This window comes from Schistocerca cancellata, chromosome 2 (assembly GCF_023864275.1).
Source record: "Schistocerca cancellata isolate TAMUIC-IGC-003103 chromosome 2, iqSchCanc2.1, whole genome shotgun sequence".
Taxonomy (NCBI): domain Eukaryota; kingdom Metazoa; phylum Arthropoda; class Insecta; order Orthoptera; family Acrididae; genus Schistocerca; species Schistocerca cancellata.
In genome coordinates, this window is record NC_064627.1 from 1043863708 (window position 1) to 1043886510 (window position 22803).

Below are 22803 nucleotides of genomic sequence, written 5' to 3' on the forward strand. Positions count from 1 at the left end.
GGTCACCAGCGGATGCCTCTAGTCTGGCAACCTGGCAGCCGCCGGCCGAAGTGGCCGTGCGGTTAAAGGCGCTGCAGCCTGGAACCGCAAGACCGCTACGGTCGCAGGTTCGAATCCTGCCTCGGGCATGGATGTTTGTGATGTCCTTAGGTTAGTTAGGTTTAACTAGTTCTAAGTTCTAGGGGACTAATGACCTCAGCAGTTGAGTCCCATAGTGCTCAGTGCCATTTCCAACCTGGCAGCCACAGCTGCGTTGCTGAGTAGCTGCAGTCCACGGATACAGCAGAAAGTATTACGTTGGTGAGTAAGTTTGTTGCTATTCCTTTGATATATGTTTATTTAATTTGTTTATGTATTTAATAATGTGTGTCAGAGCGTCTTTAAGGTCCATCCATAGGAATATTTATTTACTTTCAAGTTATTTAAATGTAAATCCAGTATTTCGAATGTGTTTCAAAATGTTTTGCACTTAGGGATTCCGGTCGATATGGGCTAATTTATAGACTGTCATATTTTATTTGTTGCTCACTGTTGCAAGACAAGATTTTCTCGTTTTAAGGAGGAGCGTTATGATATTCGTGACTCTCTTTGTACAGGAAGACCATAGGGTGCGGGCTATCAAAAAATAATGATGTGGTCGTGTGTGGCCCTCAACTACTTACCCTGCGACTCAGAGCTGAAATATTGAAAGTTTTTCCTGGTTTCGTTATCGTGGGCTGGGATACGTAGTTGCCACGTTACAAGCCAAATACTGCTGAGTCTAGAGTATACAATATGAATATACAGATGAATCAAATGTTCGTAGGTTCCTATCACTCGGCAATTGTGAATTTTGAATGTTATATAGAAATTTATAAATGAAAGATTGCAATTTAATAAATTCTGCAGGTACTATTTTAACGACGTTAAATGATGGATATGATACTAGAAGTACTTTTAAGAATTCCCTTTATTACTGTAAAACATTTATTGGGGTCGATGGTCCAGCAATTAAATAAAATATAAGTTGAATAACAGGGAAACAAAAGGTTCCAACTTCACGTAATTAGTTATGAACAACATAGCTTGCGTACTACGTCTTCACTGCAGAAGCCAAGGAAATCTCACAAATGCACAAGTCAGCACTGTGAAATATTTCTGTCTCCCGCAGCTAAGTGCAAACTGCTCCTCTCTCTAAGCCTTTCCCCGCGACTATCAGTCGCTACTCCACGTCCAGCCTTTCCCGCGACCGTGCGTCCGTCGGGCCGTACTCCTGTCCAGGACTCTCTCGTATCCACTTCCATACTGCCCAGAACTCTCCCGTGTCCTCTGCAACTGTCCCTCGCGCCGCACTGTTCATAACTGCCCCTCCATTCACTCCAGTAGTGTAGTCGCCTACCTTAGTAATGAGCGCTGTGATTGGCGACAGCGCTACCGTCATGTCTCCAACCCAACGCACACTCACAAACATTTTGAAACACATTCGAAATACTCTATTTACATTAAAAAACTTGAAATTAAATAAATATTCTTACGGCTGGACCATAAAGACGCTCTAACACACATTATTAAATACATAAACAAATTATATAAACATATATCAAACGAATAGCAACAATAGGTAGGCCAGTAGGCTAATGTCTCTGTGCTTTCTAAACACAGTAAATGTTTAACCAATTTCTTCATGAATAGTATATATTGGATACAAACAAAGACATAGACGATGAAATATATTTACAAGCATGGTGCTACCGTTTTTTCGTGCAACTGTGGAGTATTTATGGCCTGACGCGATCGGTAGTAATCAGCCACTTTGACCTTCAATAACTCATGTACAGGGCTATTACAAATGATTGAAGCGATTTCATAAATTCACTGTAGCTCCATTCATTGACATATGGTCACGACACACTACAGATACGTAGAAAAACTCATAAAGTTTTGTTCGGCTGAAGCCGCACTTCAGGTTTCTGCTGTTAGAGCGCTCGAGAGTGCAGTGAGACAAAATGGCGACAGGAGCCGAGAAAGCGTATGTCGTGCTTGAAATGCACTCACATCAGTCAGTCATAACAGTGCAACGACACTTCAGGACGACGTTCAACAAAGATCCACCAACTGCTAACTCCATTCGGCGATGGTATGCGCAGTTTAAAGCTTCTGGATGCCTCTGTAAGGGGAAATCAACGGGTCGGCCTGCAGTGAGCGAAGAAGCGGTTGAACGCGTGCGAGCAAGTTTCACGCGTAGCCTGCGGAAAATTGGCTCATGCCAGAACTGGACACCGACAGCGCCGACTTCATCTTTCAACAGGATGGTGCTCCACCGCACTTCCATCATGATGTTCGGCATTTCTTAAACAGGAGATTGGAAAACCGATGGATCGGTCGTGGTGGAGATCATGATCAGCAATTCAGGTCATGACCTCCACGCTCTCCCGACTTAACCCCATGCGATTTCTTTCTGTGGGGTTATGTGAAAGATTCAGTGTTTAAACCTCCTCTACCAAGAAACGTGCCAGAACTGCGAGCTCGCATCAACGATGCTTTCGAAATCATTGATGGGGACATGCTGCGCCGAGTGTGGGAGGAACTTGATTATCGGCTTGATGTCTGCCGAATCACTAAAGGGGCACATATCGAACATTTGTGAATGCCTAAAAAAACTTTTTGAGTTTTTGTATGTGTGTGCAAAGCATTGTGAAAATATCTCAAATAATAAAGTTATTGTAGAGCTGTGAAATCGCTTCAATCATTTGTAATAACCCTGTGCTATTCAAGTTACATGCCTGTAATTAATACCATTTTAGGTTTATACTAATAGCTTTCTAAAGACACATCGATCGACAAAATCGGATCAAACGTTTAAGTTTTGGAAATTCGTTGCTGGGTGTTACTTGTATAACTTATCGTCAGATACTAAACTTTAAACTCATAAAGATATTGAAAATCTGATTACACCATCAGAATCGTCGTGCAAATAATGGTAATGTAAATGTTTCTTTTTGAGGTCTCATGATTCATGTGGCTGCTATTAATTTCTATACAAACTGTGAAATGTCTTCCATTAAGGTTTCACAAAGTCCGCCATCTTTGGCGCTCTCTGCACGTCTCCTTCGTCGACGCAGCATCACCACGTGGCCTGGCCGTTGTGCGGCATCACGCGGTTGCTATCGAGCCGCGGCTTGCCGAGTGGCCCCAGCGGTGGCCACCAACTCTGAACTTGGTGCCACAACTCGCTCGTTACCTCACAACGGGTTTGATGAAGATCGTTTGAACGCATTAATCCACAACGATCCACGGAAGTGTACACGAGAACTGGCAAATGTGATGAACTGTGAACGTTCAACCATAGTGCGTGATTTGCAAGCAATGGAGGAGGTATAAAAATTGGATGTATTGTAAGTAGGCTGTTTAGGTTTTTGTGTTGGTAGCGCCACGTAGCGCTCTGTATGAAAATCACTGGCTGTGCTGTGTGCAGTCTGTGGCTGGTTAGCATTGTTGTAATATTCGCCATTGTAGTGTTGGGCAGTTGACTGTTAACAGCGCGTAGCGTTGCACAGTTGGAGGTGAGCCGCCAGCAGTGGTGGATGTGGGGAGAGAGATGGCGGAGTTTTGAGAGCGGATGATCTGGACGTGTGTCCATCAGAGACAGTAAATTTGTAAGACTGGATGTCATGAACTGCTATATATTATGAACTTTGAACACTGTTAAGGTAAATACATTGTTTGTTCTCTATCAAAATCTTTCATTTGCTAACTATGCCTATCAGTAGTTAGTGCCTTCAGTAGTTTGAATCTTTTATTTAACTGGCAGTAGTGGCGCTCGTTGTATTGCAGTAGTCGAGTAACGAAGATTTTTGTTAGGTAAGTGATTTGTGAAAGGTATAGTTTAATGTTAGTCAGGGCCATTCTTTTGTAGGGATTATTGAAAGTCAGATTGCGTTGCGCTAAAAATATTGTGTGTCAGTTTAGTGATGATCAAAATAGGTAAAGAGAGAAATGTCTCAGTACGTTCAGTTCTGCTCATCTGTTTGAAAATAAAGTAACGTAGGGGGTTTGGGTTTACCAGCACAGTAATTCAATAATTTTTCTAGGGGGACGTTTCAGTATGTGTACTGCATGCTCTAAGCCAATATCAAAAAAATTTGCGGGTGGCCATGTGTACATCTCTGCTCGCTCGTCATCAATTGGCTAGAGAACAATACCGACCATGCCTATCCTGTATCGTTGCTGGTAACGAGAAATGGTGCCTTTATATCCAAGTGCAATGACCATGAAGTCACTACACAGGAATTGGGTTGGGAAGTCATTCCACACCCGCCTTATTCACCCGATTTTGCGCCCTGAGATTTTCAACTTTTGCGATCTCTATCGAACAACCTTCAAGGAACTTCCTTTCCGGATGAAAATGCGCTCCAAACATGACTCGACGAGTTTCCGCTTCAAAACCGCGTGGTCTCCACGGTCGTGGAATTGAAAAATTACCGCAGTGTTGGCAGACTGTTGTAAATAGTGCAGGGAATATGTTATTGGTTATTAACATCTCTGTTATGTGTGTTTGTGGTGTTTATTAATCTTATGGAAAAACGCTGCCGACTTACGCATCTATCTAATATATGAACTCCGTGCATTTTACTTCTGTCTTCTTGGATGGAGCTAATACCTTGGTTATCAAGCATTGACTAAATTATAGAACGGAGCAATGAATATGAATTACCACATTATCTGAAAAGAGAAGATTACAAACACAATGTACTACTAGTATTAAGCTACAACAAATGGATAACGACTTCTAATGAGAATAGCATTCCAATACTGTATTGAGTTACGGCACTGAAATATCGTCCAAACAAACGTGACCAACATGCGGTATGCCTCTGTGCCAACTTCATCTGCTCTTCAGTGTGGATGCGGCCCTGTACCTCACATCGGAGATGAAATCACTGTGCCGGCCGCTGTGGCCTAGCGGTTCTAGGCGCTTCTGTCCGGAACCGTGCCGCTGCTGCGGTCGCAGTTTCGAATCCTGCCTCGGGCATGGATGTGTGTGATGTCCTTAGGTTAGTTAGGTTTAAGAAGTTCTAAGTCTAGGGGACTGATGACCTCAGATGTTAAGTCCCGTAGTGCTTAGAGCCATTTGGGCCATTTGAAATCACTGTCATCTCATTACAGTCGCAGCACTTGGTCTCACTTATCGGGTATCGTAGATCTGTTCACCCCTAAAGCAAAATCAGTAACAAACTCCTCTGTTGCTGCTGCTCTCCTCTGGAACAAACTAGCCTGCAGCCTCAGCGTAATTCAGTGGGCCGTTGCATTTAAGAAAAAAAGTCTGAAGCACTTATTTTTGTCAACCTCATAACTTTTCACTAAAAATATAACTGACATGGTCAGTTATCTGTTTGTGAAACAGTAAAGCAAGTGCTTCCGTCTTGGCCCAGTTATGCTTCTTTCTCTTTTACTCAGTCGGTAACGCCAATTTCTTTTTCCCCTATCTTCACTGTGTGTATTACGCCACGTACACCTTTCTGTCGTATACCTACCCGTTCTCTCACTCCATTACTACAGTGTCCTCAACTTATATACCCCTGACTGGAATCTTAGTAGCTATCGTTTTCAAGCCCTAATGTAGGCTCTGCTTTTTTGTTCGCAGTAGCTATTATTGTTTTACTTTATACTTATTTGTAAGTGTAGTATTCTGTATCAAATTTAAGTCATTAGATAAAGTACAGTGAGGTGACAAAAGTAATGGAATACATCCTAACATCGCCTCGGACCTCCTTTTGCCTGGCGTTCAGCATCTCGACGTGGCATGAACTCAACAAGTCGTTGGAAGTCCCCTTCAGAAATGTTGAGCCATTCTGCCTCTACAGCCGTCCATAATTGTGAAAGTATGGCCGGTGCAGGATTTTGTGAACGAACTGAACTCTCGATTATGTCCCACGAATGTTCGATGGGATTCATGTCGTGCGATATGGATGGCCAAACCATTCGATGTACTTTTCCAGAATATTCTTGAAACCAGTCGTGAACAGCTGTGGTCCGGTGACATGGCGCATCGTTGTCTGGCCACACGAAGTTCATGAATGGTGCAAATGGTCTCCAAGTTGTTGTTGTGGTCTTCAGTCCAGAGACTGGTTTGATGCAGCTCTCCATACTACTCAATCCCGTGCAAGCTTCTTCATCTCCCAGTACCTACTGCAACCTACATCCTCCTGAATCTGTTTGGTGTATTCATCCCTTGGTCTCCCTCCGCACTGCCCTCCAATACTAAATTTGTGATCCCTTGCTGCCCCAGAATATGTCCTACCAACCGATTCCTTCTTCTAGTCAAGTTGTGCCACAAATTTCTCTTCTCCCCAATTCTATTCAATACCTCCTCATTAGCTATGTGATGCACCCATATAATCTTCAGCATTCTTCTGTAGCACCACATTTCGAAAGCTTCTATTCTCTTTTTGTCTAAACTATTTATCGTCCATGTTTCACTTCCATACATGACTACACTCCATACAAATACTTTCAGAAACGACTTACTGACACTTAAATCTATACTCGATTTTAACAAATTTCTCTTCTTCAGAAACGCTTTCCTTGCCATTGCCATTCTACATTTTATATCCTCTCTACTTTGACCATCATCAGTTATTTTGCTCCCCAAATAGCAAAACTCCTTTACTACTTTAAGTGTCTGATTTCCTAATCTAATTCCCTCAGCATCACCCGACCTTAATTGGACTACATTCCATTATTCTCGTTTTGCTTTTGTTATACCCTCCTTTCAAGACACTGTCCATTCCGTTCAGCTGCTCTTCCAGGTTCTTTGCTGTCTCTGACAGAATTACAACGTCATCAGCGAACCTCAAAGTTTTAATTTCTTCTCCATGGATTTTAATTCCTATTCCGAAATTTTCTTTCGTTTCCTTATTGCTTGCTCAATATACAGATTGAATAACATCGGGGATAGGCTACAACCCTGGTCTCCAAGTAACCGAACGTGACCATTTCCAGTCAATCATCGGTTCAGTTGGACCGAGTCCATTCCATATGCGCACAGCCTACACATTGGGGAGCCACCACCAGTGCGCATAGTGCCTTGCTGACATCTTCGGTCCATGGTGCCTGAGATCTGCACCACACTCGAAACCTACCATCAGCTCTTATCAACTGAAAACAGGACTCATCTGACCAGGCCGTGGTTTTCCAGTCGTCTAGGACCCTAGCGTTGTGGTCACGAGACCAGAAGAGGTTCTGCACTCGATGTCGTGCTATTAGCAAAGGAAACTCGCGTCGGTCGTCTGCTGACTTAGCCCATTAACGCCAGATTTCGCCGCACTGTCCTATACTGATTTCGTGCAGTGTTGCTTGTCTATTAGCAATGACAACTCTACGCAAACGCCGCTGCTCTCGGTCATTAAGTGAAGGCTGTTCGCTACTGCATTATCTGTTGTGAGAGGTAATGCCTACAGCTTGGTATTCTTGGCCATTCTGTGGATCTAGGAATGTTGAATTCCATAAAGATTTCCGAAACTGAATATCCTGTGAGTCTAGCTCTAACTAACAATCCGCGTTCAGAGTCTCTTAATTCCCCTCGTGCAACCATATTCGCATCGGAAAGCTGTTCAAACGAATTACCTGAGTACAAATGGCAGATTCGCCAATCCACTGCCATTTCTACCTCGTGTACGCGGTGCTAGAGCATATCACTAGCGCACGACTTTCGTCGCTTCATTATACACCTTCGACGTCAGTGAGTTCTTCCAAGCGACCCATTCTGTTACAATTTCTCTACTGATAACACAATATTCCCCGCCTCTTTTTATTCTGACAGGCCCGCCTATCGCGACATCCAGTGGCCTGTTCAGCATTACTTAGGTGTATGCAGATACGTATGATCAGAGAGTATCGTACTGTCTGTTGAGTAGTATCTTTGAACAGTTAAAGATTCGTTGCAGAGTAACATTCTTTACTGACAAGGGAACCTCCCCATCGCACACCCCTCAGATCTAGTTATAAGTTGGGACAGTGGATAAGCCCTGAAAAACTGAACACAGATCAATCGAAAAAACAGGAAGAAGTTGTGTGGAACTATGAAAAAAATAAGCAAAATATACAAACTGAATAGTTCATGGCAAGATAGGCAACATCAAGGATAGTGTGAGCTCAGGAGCGCCGTGGTCCCGTAGTTAGCGTGAGCAGCTGCGGAACGAGAGGTCCTTGGTTTAAGTATCCCTCGAGTGAGAAGTTTACTATTTTTATTTTCGCAACGTTATGATCTGTCCTTTCGTTCATTGACGTCCCTGTTCACTGTAATAAGTTTAGTTTCTGTATTTTGCGACCGCACCCCAAAACCGTGCGATTAGTAGACGAAAGGACGTGCCTCTCCAATGGGATCGCAAGGTCATAGGTCAACCGATTCCTCCACAGGAAAACACGTCTAATATATTCTATACGACACTGGTGACGGCATGTGCGTCACATGACAGGAATATGTTGTCGACCCACCTAACTTGTAAACTTGGCGAATGGGAAAAAAGATTCTTCTACCTTGCCCTATTTAGGTTTTCTTGTGGATGTGATAATCACTCCCAAAAAGTGATGAAAACATAAGAGTTTGTCAGATAATAACTGTCTGAAAATCAAAGATTAAACTTTTCACTCGAGAGAAGACTTGAACCAAGGACCTCTCGTTCCGCAGTTGCCGTACTAAACACGGGACCACGACGCTCCTGAGCTCACATTATCCTTGATGTTGCCTATCTTGCCATGGACTACTCAGTTTGTATATTTTTTTCATAGTTCCACACAACTTCTTCCTGTTTTCTCGATTGATCTGTGTTCATTTTTCAGGGCCTATCCACTGTCCCAACTTATAACTAAATCTGAGGGGGGTGCGATGGGGAGGTTCCCTTGTGAGGAACACTGACATCAGTTGGGTACACAGATAGCAAGGTATTTTGTTTGTTCTTTCCATGTGGTTTGTCCGAATACTGCCTAATACTGGGCGTTTATTAATGAAAACACTGCTGCTGTTTTGGATTGATTATTCCTGATTATATTGCAGAGCGCCCAAGTTTCGTGTTTGTGTAGCTGGAATTTGCCTAGCTACCTCCCAAAGAACTTGGTTGGAACCGAGGAAGTTGAACTGTTTCTAACATAATTGTGGTAAATATATGATCCATTGCCGCTGACAGAATTAAAAAAAAAAATACGCATGCCTGTGTCAGAATCATGATATTTACGTTGCTAGGGAGACGGTAAGCACGTAGAGGTGTCGGTAGTTGTAAATGTGCCAGCCGACAGGGACGCGGAGAGCAGTAGTTGCGGAGCGAGAACGGGGCCACAGCTTGTGGCGACAGCATTTCTGGCGCAAGTTTCTTTGCATAAAGCGGAGCGCAATAAATCACGGCTTTCTTGCGGCGCTGTGGCATCGCCGGCAGCTGCTGCTGCGTGCAGATGCGGAGGCTGTCTGCTTGCTGCCTCTCCTGTTCCCCTGCAGAGCGCAGCACTGGCGCACTGGCCTGCAGTTGCCACTGGACGGCGCCTCGCTAAAACACCGGGCTCTCCAGCTCGGGGCGCCCTCGACGCCGACATCGACGTTTCGGTAACCAGTAAACTCCCGCTAAAACACCGAAAGCCTGCAGAACTAAACTGTTGTAAGAGGGTTGGACACACTGCGCACATCTAAATCTACAAGGCAACTCTACAAATCACAATTAAGTGCCTGGCAGAGGGTACATCGGACCACGTTCACAAAATTCTCTGTTAGTCCACTCTCGAACAGCTCATGGAAGGAACGAACGACTATACCTTACCGTATGAGCTCTAATTTCTCTGATTTTATTATGATGATCGTTTCTGCCTATGTACGTTGGCGTCAATAAAATATTTTCTGTGGTGTCACCGCCAGACACCACACTTGCTAGGTGGTAGCTTTAAATCGGCCGCGGTCCATTAGTACATGTCGGACCCGCGTGTCGCCACTGTCAGTACTTGCAGACCTAGCGCCACCACATGGCAGGTCTAGAGAGGCGGACTAGCACTCGCCCCAGTTGTACGACGACTTTGCTAGCGACTACACTGACGAAGCCTTTCTCTCATTTGCCGAGAGACAGTTAGAATAGCCTTCAGCTAAGTCCATGGCTACGACCTAGCAAGGCGCCATTTGCCTTACAGTGATTGTAATTAACCGTATCTGGAGATAGTCTCACTTGTATCGTCAATAGCGATGTACCACAATGATGGAATAAAGTTAAGTATCCGAGGAACTGCATACTTTTCTCTATTGCATTCACAAAGTATCCTGTTCCAGAACTCACGCCAGCCGGCGTGTGTGTGTACGCGTGCCTTTCGGCTACTTCCGAGTGGCGTGGCTGTCTTGCTACGCCACAACATTTTCGCTTTCGAAGGAGAAAGTTGGTGATTCAAATTTCGTGAGAGGATTCCACCGCACCAAGAAAAGCCTTTGATTTAATAATGTCCACGCCAAATCCTGTATCATGTCCTTGACACTCTCTCCTCTATTTCTTGATAATACAGATCGTGCTCAGAAATGTTCAAATGTGTGTGAAATCTTATGGGACTTAACTGCTAAGGTCATCAGCTTACACACTACTTAACCTAAATTATCCTAAGGACAAACACACACACCCATGCCCGAGGGAGGACTCGAACCTCCGCCGGGACCAGCCGCACAGTCCATGACTGCAGCGCCTCTGACCGCTCGGCTAATCCCGAGCGGGCAGAACGTGCTACCCTTCTTTGAACTTTCTCATCGTCCTCCGTTAATCCTAACCGGTAAGGATCCCACGCAGCGCACCAATACGCCAAAAAAGGACGGACAAGCGTAGAATAGGCAGTCACTTTAGTATAAGTGTAACAGCTTCTAAGTGTTTTTTCAACAAAACGCAGGTTTAGGTTCGCCTTCCCCACAACATTTTCTGTATGTTCTTTCCAATTTAATTTGTTCGCAATTGTAATTCCAAGGTATTTAGTTGAACTTACGGCCTTTAGATTTGACTGACTTATCGTGTAACCGAAAGTTAACGGATTCCTTTTACCACTCATGTGGATGACCTCACACTCTTCATTATTTAGGGTCAATTGCCAATTTTCACACCACACACATATCTTCTCTAAATCGTTTTGCAGTTGATTTTGATCTTCTGATGACTTTACTATACGATAAACGACAGTATCATCTGTAAACAACCAAGGCGGCTGCTCAGATTGTCTCCTAAATCTTTTATGTAGATAAGGAACAGCAGAAGACCTATAAGACTACCTTCGGAACGCCTGAAATCGCATCTGTTTTAGTCAATGACCTCTCTGGCAGGAAATCACAAATCTGGTCACGTAACTGAGACGATATTACAAAAGCACGGAATTTGGTAACAAGCCGCTTATGAGGTAAGGTGTCGGAAACCTTCAGGAAATCTAAAAATACAGAATCAATTTCAAATCGTTTGTCGACAGCACTCAACACTTAGAGTGAGAAAAGAGCTACTTGTGTTTCACAAAAACGATGTTTCCTAAATCAGTATTGACTGTGTGTCAAAAGACCGTTCACTTTGAAGTAATTCATAAATTTCGAACACATTTTCCAAAATCCTGCTGCGTATTGACTTTAATGACATGGATCTATAATGTAGTGGCTTACTCCTATTGCCTTTCTTGAATATTGGTGCGATATGTGCTACTTTCCAGTCTTTGGATACGGGTCTTTCGTCGAGATTTTCAAGAAAGGCGCTATTGCTTGAGCATACTCTGAAAAAAGTAACTTCTACAACGCGTAAAAAAAGAACCTCGCAAAAGGTAGCGCCGCACCACATTTGGTCGAGTTTAATTTTAGCTCAACGTAACTCTATTTTAAGTTTAGTGTAGCTGCATTTGTGTTGTTAACGCCTTCAGTCCGAAAACTGGGTTATTGCAGCTCTCCACGCTATACTGGTCAGGTCTCTTAATCTCTCCCTACCTTTCGCAAACGACATCGACTTGAACCTTCATTCTGTAATACTGTATGTCTGAATCGGAGCACAGAAAAGTCAAAACAACCTTCGACAGAATTAAAAGCGAAAGGGTCAACATTACGAGTGCAAGATGAATAGAATTTGTTCCTTTTATTCCAGTCTATGACCACGAAAATAGTCGTCAGGATATCTATTTCGGTCAGTGGTGACCATCTTCAGATCTGCAGGAAAAGGTGAACCTAATACAAGTGATTGACAATCTACATTTGTAAACAATAAATAGTAACATAAGCAAAAGGTGCAACTTTCATACCTATCGAGCTTAAAAATGTGCTGAAACGTCCAATAAAACGAGGGTGACTTCGTCAAGAGAAACAAACAAAATTGTGCATTTTCAACTTCTCGCGGCGTAATGAATAATCCATTAAATTTCGGGCATGCAGCCGCGGAAATACTACATCTTCGACTGATATTTCGGCCGCCTATCGTCCGGTCAACCTCAGAATGAATCGCAAGACTTACGATGGTGAATTGCGAATGGTGAATTTCATGAGCTATGGGGGTTACTATGAGAAGACCTCGCTCCCCTCTGATAGCTAATTTATTACAGAAGACTTCTAGGACATTGCTCTGGTTCGGCAAATTTTAAACCAACGGTCTTCTGGAGGCACGTGGATGACACATTTGCAGTATGTCCTCACAATAAGGATGAATTACATCGACTTATCGAACGTATGAGTTCTATCCTCGCTAGTATTAAATTTACTACGGAAATAGAAAAAGATGGCTGCCTGCCTTTTTTGGAAGTTTTCATTGCTCGTAAAGTCGATGGCACATCAGGACATGCTGTATATCGTAAACCAACTCATGAGAAACTTTATTTACGTGCCTGTAGCTGCCACCACCCTTCACAAACCATAGGTGTCCTTAAGACCTTAGTGCACAGAGCCACACACTGTAGATCCCATAATGATAGTTTCATGAAGAACTCACACGCCTCAAGGCCATTTTTAAAGCGAATGGATATTCCCAGGAACAAAGTCGAAGAGCACTTATTGTGAATCTTAGAATACAACTACTTCATCTGGAAGAAGAAAGCAATACCTTCAGATCAAGAGCGATTTTTGACTTACATGGGTGCTCTTTCCTCGAGGACACGCCATATTTTCGAGAATCACCGCGTTAAGGTGATCTTCGGGTCTCCTACGAAGATTGCAGCATTACTCGGTTCTGTGAAGGATGATTTATTGCTTCGTAAGGTGGGTATGCATCAGATTCCTTGCGGAAATACACAGGTCAGACACGCACCGTTCATGAGAGGTACAGACGCTTACTACAGCCAGACAAGTCTGCTGTGGCAGAATATTGTATAAATACAGGTCATTCGATGAAGTGCAGTGAAGTGAAGATTTTAACATCGACGTCATCCTTATGGGATTCTATTTCCATGGAAGCCAAAGAAATTAGAGTAACTGATAACTACGAGGGCAATTCAATAAGTAATGAAACACATTTTTTTTCTCGGCCAATTTTGGTTGAAAAAACCGGAAATTTCTTGTGGAATATTTTCAAACATTCCCGCTTCGTCTCGTATAGTTTCATTGACTTCCGACAGGTGGCAGCGCTGTACGGAGCTGTTAAAATGGCGTCTGTAACGGATGTGGGTTGCAAACAACGGGCAGTGATCGAGTTTCTTTTGGCGGAAAACCAGGGGATCTCAGATATTCATAGGCGCTTGCAGAATGTCTACGGTGATCTGGCAGTGGCCAAAAGCACGGTGAGTCGTTGGGCAAAGCGTGTGTCATCATCGCCGCAAGGTCAAGCAAGACTGTCTGATCTCCCGCGTGCGGGCCAGCCGTGCACAGCTGTGACTCCTGCAATGGCGGAGCGTGCGAACACACTCGTTCGAGATGATCGACGGATCACCATCAAACAACTCAGTGCTCAACTTGACATCTCTGTTGGTAGTGCTGTCACAATTGTTCACCAGTTGGGATATTCAAAGGTTTGTTCCCGCTGGGTCCCTCGTTGTCTAACCGAACACCATAAAGAGCAAAGGAGTCTGTGCGGAATTGCTTGCTCGTCATGTGGCTGAGGGTGACAATTTCTTGTCAAAGATTGTTACAGGCGATGAAACATGGGTTCATCACTTCGAACCTGAAACAAAACGGCAATCAATGGAGTGGCGCCACACTCACTCCCCTACCAAGAAAAAGTTTAAAGCCATACCCTCAGCCGGTAAAGTCATGGTTACAGTCTTCTGGGACGCTGAAGAGGTTATTCTGTTCAATGTCCTTCCCCATGGTCAAACGATCAACTCTGAAGTGTATTGTGCTACTCTTCAGAAATTGAAGAAACGACTTCAGCGTGTTCGTAGGCACAAAAATCTGAACGAACTTCTCCTTCTTCATGACAACGCAAGACCTCACACAAGTCTTCGCAACCGAGAGGAGCTCACAAAACTTCAGTGGACTGTTCTTCCTCATGCACCCTACAGCCCCGATCTCGCACCGTCGGATTTCCATATGTTCGGCCCAATGAAGGACGCAATCCGTGGGAGGCACTACGCGGATGATGAAGAAGTTATTGATGCAGTACGACGTTGGCTCCGACATCGACCAGTGGAATGGTACCGTGCAGGCATACAGGCCCTCATTTCAAGGTAGCGTAAGGCCGTAGCATTGAATGGAGATTACGTTGAAAAATAGTGTTGTGTAGCTAAAAGATTGGGGAATAACCTGGTATATTTCAATGCTGAATAAAACAACCCCTGTTTCAGAAAAAAAATGTGTTGCATTACTTATTGAACTGCCCTCGTAAATAAATCGAGATAATCGTTGTAATTTGGGTAAGGCGTGGAATTCGGTTCTTGGTATAATTATATTGTAGGGAAGTCGTCAAGGTGCTACCTCCGCCGAACATACATCGATAATCTAATGTAATGTGTGAAAGCTTTCACCACAGTGTCGTGTGTGTAAATAAGTGTACCTTTTTGCTGCCGCATATGAGGCCGAGCTTGACACCTCGTCGGCAGTCTCGCCACTCACTATGAAGATGCCCGGACAATTAGAGGCCGAAATAAACCGAGGCGCCAAAGAAACTGGTATAGACATGCGTATTCAAATACAGAGATACGTAAACAGATGGGATACGGCGCAGCGGTAGGCAACGTCTTTATAAGACAACAAGAGTCTGACGCAGTTGTTAGATCGGTTACTGCTGCTACAATGGCAGGTTATCAGGATTTAAGTGGGTTTGAAAGTGGCGTTACAGTCGGCGCACGAGCGATGGGACACAATATCTCTTAGGCAGCTATGAAGCGGTGATTTTGCCGTACGACTATTTCACGAGTGTACCGTGAGTATCAGGAATCTGGTAAAATGTCAAATCTCCGACGCCACTGCGACAGGAAAAAGATCCTGCAAGAACGGGACCAACGATGACTGAAGAGAATCGTTCAACGTAACAGAAGAGCAACCCTTCCGCAGATTCGTGCAGATTTCAATGCTGGGCCATCAACAAGTGTCAGCGTGCGTACCATTCAACGGAACATAATTGATGCGGGCTTTCGGAGCGGGACGCTCAATCGCGTACACTTGATGACTGCACGAATCAAAGATTTACACCTCGCCTGGGTCCTTCAACACCGACATTGGAGTGTTGAAGATTGGAAACACTTTACCTGGTCTCGTTTCAAATTGTACCGAGCGGATGAGCCTGTACTGGTATGGAGACAGCCTCATGAATCCATGGGCGCTGCATGTCAGCAGAGGACTGTTGAAGATGTTGTACGCTCTGTAATGGTGTGAGGCGTGTGCAGTTGGAGTGATTTGGGACCCCTGGTACGCCTCGATGCGACTCTAACAGGTGACACGTACGTAAGCATTCTGTCTGATCACCTGCATCAATTCATGTCCATTGTGCATCCCTACAGACTTGGATGATTCCAGAAGGACAATGCGACACCCCACGCGTCCAGAATTCCTACAGAGTAACACTCTTCTGTGTTTAAACTACCACTAGCCACCGAACTCCTCAGAAACGAACGTTATGGAGCATATCTGGGATGCCTTGCAACGTGCTGTTCAGAAGAGGTCACCGCCCCCTCGTACCCTTACGGATTCATGGGCAGCACTGCAGGATTAATGGCGTCAGTTCCTTCCAGCACAATTTTAGACATTAGTTGGGTTCATGCCACGTCGTGTTGTGGCGCTTCTGCGTTCTCGCGGCCGCCCTACACGATATTAGGCAGGTGTGTCAGTTTCTTTGGCTCTTCAGTTGTCACTTTAAGAAGTAGTATTTGTGCGGCTGCATGCCCATAATTTAATGGATTACAAACAAAATTAGCTATGCACCGTCGAATAGATCTAAGAATATGGTGCTAACTAGGCCACAGTGCCGGTAGAGTGATAACGTGAACGACGCAGCTGCTGTTCGCAGCCAACAGAATTGCAGTTGAGGCAAAAGCACAGCGTTTGTGCCAGTGTAGACGGAAAACTATTTTCAGTATGGGTAACAAACATCAAGGGATCACCAATTTAGTATTGGAGGGCAGCGTGGAGGGTAAAAATCGTAGGGGGAGACCAAGAGATGGATTCACTAAGCAGATTCAGAAGGATGTAGGTTGCAATAGGTACTGGGAGATGAAGAAGCTTGCACAGGATAGAGTAGCATGGAGAGCTGCATCAAACCAGTCTCAGGACTGAAGACCACAACAACAACAACAACAAACTCTGTAGGAATCGTGTTCACACTGTGTGCTGCAGGATTTGTCTTGTTAATACTGTTATAGCCATAACTTGCCATGAAGCGTCGGTACTGTTACGGCGACGTAGGGTTCAATCACAGGCTCCAGTGTGCATTACAGTTGGAGACAGTCAACATGGGTCAGGACGAGTATGGATGTGTGTTATGTCCTTAGGTTAGTTAGTTTTAAGTAAATCTAAGTTCTAGGGGACTGATTACCTCTGATGTTAAGTCCCATAGTGCTCAGAGCCATTTGAACCATTTTGGTCAGGACGAGGTGCCCAAAACAACAGTATTAGTGCTGCTGCTCTTCAAGAATATAAACTCATTATGGGAATGTGGAGAAGTCCTCTTTCTACGCCGGGGTTGAAGAACGTGACGCGGAGTTTGAATTAACTGGCGATTTCGGAATTGCTCCTGGGAGAAACTTGCCACGGCTGAAAATGCTGGACGGAATGCTCGATTTTCAAATAGTCACGAGCTGCGTGACGGCAGCTGAACATTTCATGGTGCACTGTTCGAAAAGTGCTACAAACTTACAATGTGTCGTGGATACAGGTGGTCGTAACACTGCGCAACTTTTGAAACTTGGAACGTAGACATGGATGCAATTACAACTGTTACCTCCTCAGGCGCAAATTAAAATGCATTTCTTTCAGTGATTTATTCGTTATCTATCTTCCACATGTCCTAAGAAATATTTCCACAAGGTTTCATTGTTCTTAGATCACTCGTTCTTCAAGGGGGCCCTCTCAAGTAGCAAAACTTTCATTACAACAGCCCAATATGGCTGTTACATTAACTCGTTAGGTTTGCCACTGCACACTTAATATACAAAGATTCAATTAGATACAAACTATTATGGAATTACATGACGATGTAAGTTTTTACAGTAACGGAATGAAATACATTTAGAATCTAAAACGGATAACTTTATTTTGTTATTGATAACGAAAACTGATAATATGTGATGCCGAAACACTACTGCGATAACTTTAAGATAAATAATAATGATACGTCCAGAATAAGTTTTTCACTCTGCAGCAAAGTAGCAAGCTTAAGGAGTTAAAGTTACATAGCGTAACTACCCAAATATGGAACCCCTAATGAAAGCCCTTTGGTAGCAAAAGAAATAGCAAAATTAATTATCCTGACATTGACGGGAGCTACTGACAACAAAATTAATACTACTGCAAGTTTGACTAACAGGAATACTATGTAACTAATAACGTTTATTATAAAGAATGGACTAAATGAAAGAGTGTCAGATGATACGAAGCTTGAAACTTTAAATACATAATTCAAAATGTATTCATTTCTAAGATTAAAGCCCAGACCATAAATAGATCAGAGATAACATTTATCCAAGAAGAGAGTTGTAGCGGCATCGAGCCGTAAGTTCACTGCGACTGCAATGCAACACTGCAATGGAGATGTTAATTCAGTCTCTCTCGTAGACGTCGAAATAGTAGCAATCCTGTTGAGCGCTACTAGATTGTTTCAAACCGATCTGAAGTTTTAAAAGTTTTCCAGTATCGTCTTCATATACTAGTCAGAATTTCGAACTGAAGTAAAATAACATTTACGGTTTAGCCAGACAACGGAGTGGTTATTATATGCGAAAGAAAAGTAAATTGTGTGATACTTGATTAACGCTGGGACTTAGCCTTCGTGATCTGTGATAGTCACGAACATCAAAGGACAGAGCAATATACCAACCCCCGACATAAACTCTATTATTAGCCTTGAGTAGGAAACAGCTACACGCGATCACGAAGAACTTACAGTTACGTCGTGTTGTCGGAAGCTGTATTCAATGTCAGAATCGCTGACGCAAATAGATTCAAGACCCTGAATGACAGATCAGTGTGTTTTCAGTGCAGATTTAATAATTACGAAGTTCAATATAACCTTAATGCTTCGTGTCGGCTACGTCATTTAATGGAAATTTATTGTGTAACTGCGAAATTAACTATTTCTTGAGACAACGCAGAAGCTAAAGGTGATTTAGTGATTTTATTAATAGTGAACAGCAAGTTTACACCGAAATACGACGCTATCTCTGGAATTAGGTCGTGTTAGTTGTTTAATTAACGCCGTAGCGACGACTTGACGACGCTATATTAATTAATAAATCAACATCCTCGCAAAACTGTGATGTGGCTACCTGTCGCGAACACACGAAGCATATTTGGTTAATTGTTTCAGATCAAGGGAGTTGTTGCGGTACCGAGTGGTGCAGTCGCTGTGGGTTCAAAGTAAAGAAGACCGACAGACTTCGAACACCAGTGCTCCAATTTTAAACAAGGGCTGCTTACACATTCTGGCGTGCTGCTCCATCGATACGCCGATATCAGTCTAAGGGAGACAGTGTCTGAAACTAATCAGCCAAGCGAGCCAAGCGAGGAGTTTGTTTTTAACTGTTACAGATCTGAGTCTTCGTGATTGACGGACGCTGTTCCATGTCAACCAGACTGGGACAACCATCACCATCGAGCCGACACAAATAAAACGCCACAATACCTGGTAAACACGGTAAAATATAAAATAACAAATGGGGGGGGGGGGGGGGGGGAAGAAGCCAAAGGCTGGGAAAGGTAACGCCACCTCTCTACCAATTCATCAGGGCTGCCACAGTATAAACTTCTTCCACTTTTTTTTTTAAAAAAGATGTTGTAATAGCATTTAATATTAGCTTACAGTCTCTAGAAGCTGTGCAAATGTACTTTTAATGTCTTTGTGAAAGAGGACTCTCGTTGGGAGCGCCTGGCATTGTTTCAGAGAACACTCTGGTTCACACTGACATGTGTCGGTGGAAGTGGCTCATCTGCCCATCCAGTGCTGCACGAGTTCATCAGGCACCGCATTCCTTCAGGTGGCAAGTGTGTTTATTTCAGAATAAACGATAAACCACGGAGGAGGTTGCTGTAGTCCGTAAATACGTACCAATTAGCCTGGTAAAAACAGGTCATATATTGACGACGTCCTGTGTACTCCAATTACATTACTATACAAAAGTTTCATATCTTGATCAAAGCAATATGTGCTCCACACGAGAATCCAAGCAATCTTCAAGGGAGCCCCACTAATTCAGAGCAAGCGTTTTCATAGCGTTCTTTCAAAGAACTTGCGAAAACAACGGAAAATTAAACACACAGGCGAAAGGTAAATACCAGCTTCTACTGATACCTATTAAAATACTCTTATAGTTAGCATGCGGGACTTTACTCATAAAATGCCAGGATATTGAATCGCTGCTTTGGTACCATATCAGCACAGATTTCTCCATTTCTGTCATGTAAGACAGACCTCAACGAACGTTTTTACAGCACCGAGAAAATCGCTCAGGAAACTAGTTAGCATAGCTCAACTCACCATCACAGTGGGGAAAAAGAACACAGGAGCGTGGCGTAGACGATAGTAGTGATTATTTAATCACACCTAAGCCTGAAAGTACCATCACCATAAAAGTAAAACTTTTTTTTTGATGTCAGAAATCTCTTCGTACGCGATCTGACTCACACTAAAAATGGCTCTGAGCACTATGGGACATAACATCTTAGGTCATCAGTCCCCTAGAACTTAGAACTACTTAAACCTAACTAACCTAAGGACATCACACACATCCATGCCCGAGGCAGGATTCGAACCTGCGACCGTAGCGGTCACGCGGTTCCGGACTGCAGCGCCTAGAACCGCATGGCCACCACGGCCGGCTTGACTCACACTGCCTGACAAATGTGAAACATCCAGAAGCAGGGTGACAAATGAAATGAAACTTGACTGGTTGAGAGGGTATGTGAAGTTGTTTCAGTGATTACAAACACGAGCCAATTTTCAAACAATTTGTCAGTGTGAGCCCATTTATGAGTATGATGTTGCACCCCGTGTGGCCAGGATGCACGCACTGATTCGGTTGGGAAGGGTGTCAAAGGCGTTGCATCCCCTCTTGAGGCAATCTGACCCACAATTGTTTTAACTGATCCTTGATATCCTGGGTTCTGCCACTGGGGTGTAGTTGATGTCAGACCTAAAAGTCCTATCTGGGACAGATCTGGGAATCTTGCTGCCTATGGAACCACCTCAACATCACGCAAGTGGTTCACACAGACATGTGGAATGTGGTGAACAAGCACTGTCCTGTAGTAAAATTAACTAAAATACTGTCGTATGAGAGGTAACACACGATGACGCAGGATGTTCGTGACGTACCGTCTACTGTCAGAGTTTTCTCACAATCTCTACCAGCCGCGGCCTGAAGCCACTATCGATGGCTGCCCACACCATGATGTCAGGAGCAACAACACTTCCGTGTGACTCCAAAACGTTGGAAGAATTGGTGCTCTTCTCAGGTCGCCACCATGCATGCCAACGGTGGACATCAGTGGTGATACAGAACTGCGATTCGTCGTTGAAGACAATTCGATGCCATTCATCAGCAGACCATGCTTCCCATTTGCGGCAACACTCCAGACGTATCCGTTTGAGTCGTGACGTTAATGAAAGACTACACATGGAATGTTCGAAGAGATTTCGGGATTGCAGCCAGTCGTCGTAAACCTCACTCCGCGATATTTCTCCTGGACACCTGCCAGTCATCCTCAGGTGAGCCATCGAAACCTGACGAAGACGTTCTCCGTTCCGCCTTCTATAGCGCGCTGATAGTATCGCCGCGCATGCGCCAGAGTGTCGCTGACAGAAAGACCTCCACCGGGCTCCCGGTTTTGTAAGAAGAGGAAAGAACAGCGATCACTTACTGCAAGGTTAGAGCGTTGACCGATGACGGCGAACAGACTGCTAGGCGCACATCGTTCGATTGGTTCCAGTATGCTGGTTGAAACATACAGGCACTATCGTCTCTCTTCTCGACAGAGGTGGAGTCTTCACTTATCTTGGGTATTTTATACGGGCGCACTCGATGAAAGGTATATGCAGAAATTATGATCAACGGTATCTGTAAAAATTATGGGAACAATATATGAGTTTAATTTCGCACAAGGCGGATAAGCCTCTCTCATCGAATCGGAGTGTGCATTCTGCTCTCTGTCACACAACCCCGTCTGTTCGAGGTGAATGTACTTTATGAAATTGAAACTTTATTTAACAAGCAATTAAATAAATAGGCTTGCATGAATTGCACAAGGGACCCATGCGGTAGAATTTAGCGTGTCGAACAGAGATTGGGATATTTGAGATGATATTTGAGTGAAATTTAACTGAAACTGGTTTGATCATTTGTTTGACATAATCAGATTAAAAGAAAACGTAACACATTTGCATGAGACGTAAATGCTACTGGTGCCTGGCTTCGAAAATTGAGTAACTACAGAATTTAGTTAAATTTCTCGCCTGACGGGCTGGGAATTCATTGAAGGTGTGTAAAGAACGGGAATAGTGTATTAAACACACACACACACACACACACACACACACACACACACACACACACACACACCACATCTACGCCAACAGGAAGCAGAAAGAAGAAAAGAGACGAGAATAAAACACGCTCTACAACACGCCACCCATGAAATTCATCTGTAGAATTAAATGGAAGTTACGATCCGAAATGTAATTCGGGTCGACAACATACATACAATTACTTATAGGAATACCGATGAAGCTAACACAGAACAGAACAAAACGACGTGGCCCGAGCCACACAAAGTCACAGCAAGAAAAATACAAAATTCCGGAAAGTTGGTTGGTTCGCGAAGGGATCTACACTCACATGTAAATCATTGTTAGACCATTGCTCGCTAAAGATGATGCCGAGTGCTGAATGCTCTCGGAACCTTTGCTGAACACTTGGAAGCGAATGACCAAACGCATACACACACTACACCATAGGAAGTGCTCAACATAGATGGGAATTAACGAACAGAAGAATAAAACAGTTCAAGAAATGGAAATAAACACAAATTCACACCGATAAGCACGTAACCTAACTTTAACAGTGAATGGTGCTGACACCTTGCTCCCACACTTCTAAGTTCTGAATGAACAAAACCAGTATTCACGAAACTGAACTATTACAAAAGCTGTCGTTCCCTAAACCGTATAAAATACTCTGCATGATTATTAATGCCTAAGGCTGTGAGAGAAATCGGTTACGACT

At 43.7% G+C, this 22803-nt stretch overlaps 1 protein-coding gene across 1 annotated transcript in view; it reads right to left on the minus strand.

Moving 5' to 3' along the window:
* The window catches only part of LOC126160875 (uncharacterized), a 391851-nt gene that overhangs the window by 258549 nt on the left and 110499 nt on the right, over positions 1 to 22803 (minus strand). The gene's annotated exons all lie outside the window — the stretch shown is intronic.